Genomic DNA, 1,576 nt, shown 5'->3' on the forward strand with positions numbered 1-1,576 from the left:
CAGAAGTAACTTCAGGGACTTTGCCCTGAGAACTTGTCAAATGTGTTACTATATATTACATTCTTCTCTGGAAAATCTGGAGGACAGGGAGAAAGTTTGATCATACTGCATTCAAGAAGAGATTTCTCTTTAGCTTTGTGGGGCCAGGATTCCATCTTCTGTAAAGGTCCAGCACTTAATTCCAAATGTCCACAACCTGGACACTGTTCCCACAAGGAACAGTTTCATCTACAGAAGTACCATCAGTACACTTTCTGTTTTCTGAGGTAACTTAAAGCAATTGAAGCAATTCAAGATGGGATAGGCATTACAAGTTAAAAGCTACAGCAACTTGATTCAATTCAACTGAAAAAAAGTGTCAAACATTCTCATCTGACTTGGAATTACTAGAAAAGTGCAATTTCTTATTACACTGGAACAACCTCATTACTATTTCATGGGCTAGCTGGCACAGTGCAAAAGTAGATAAACATAGAAAAATCAATCTGACCACTTCTCAAAATCTTATACTGCCAAGCATTTGTGAAATTAAATAATATTAAGAGTGGGAAAACCTCAAAAGTCTCTGACCCTTATTTCCAAGATCTAAGATCTTGCTCGGTTTGTTTTCATAGTGAGAAATTTGAAACTTCTACAAGATGGCTTGAAAAATGTATTTTTTTAATATATACTGTTTTCCTCTTACTATGTAGAAGAGAGAAAAACCTGTTCTCTCCAAAGCAAAGATCAGAATAATAAAACACCTCTTAGTAACCATGGGAAATTGTGAACCAAAATTCTACTTTACTTAATTAGTAATAGCTGTAATATTGAAGGATAGAACATGCATTTCTACCATTAGTCATGCCCTTAGTTCTAGGATGGAGTGCATTCTTGCCAATGCATTTATGTAAAGCTTAGATTGATTTCCCTGGATTCACCTAAACTGTTGCATTCTACTTGTCTTTGTATTTTTATGTTTTGTCTTCTTCTCCAGCTGTTTTGGAGTGAAAAAATAAATATTCCTGCATAAAAATCAAATCTTTCACAGCTTACGCTTAAATTTGGTTCTGATTAAACAAAACCATTGAGACCAAGAGGAAGTTAGAGCATCAGCAACTGGCTCTATGCCCCAGATCTCACTCAGTTTGGCACATGTTTCTTATGTTGTAGGACTCTCCTGAAAAAGACTCTTTTTGGTGTAAAGTGTTTCCCATCAAATTGTTATCATATTGTGTTAGGAATATGGTCAGGTACTGCCTATAACCTCAGCTGTTCTACTCAGGAATACTTCGTAGATTACAATAATGAGTAAATTGAGCCCTATGCAAGAACAGCAGTGCACATAGTTTGATTGTTTCAATCTGTATGTGCTTTGGGTACGAATGAGCCTCCAATAACATAAGACAGGCATGTGACACAGGTACTGTTTCATGTTGTTCCAGTACCATACAATATGTCATCTCAATAATGTCACATGCAGTAATCCATGCACACAACATATTTTAAATACAGGCTGGAGGCATGAGGCTAGAGTGTCCTCTCATAGTGACTCTACAGTAGCATTGTTTCACAGAATCACAGAATTGTAGGGGTT

The sequence above is a fragment of the Meleagris gallopavo genome, chromosome 3 (assembly GCF_000146605.3).
Source record: "Meleagris gallopavo isolate NT-WF06-2002-E0010 breed Aviagen turkey brand Nicholas breeding stock chromosome 3, Turkey_5.1, whole genome shotgun sequence".
Classification (NCBI taxonomy): Eukaryota; Metazoa; Chordata; class Aves; order Galliformes; family Phasianidae; genus Meleagris; species Meleagris gallopavo.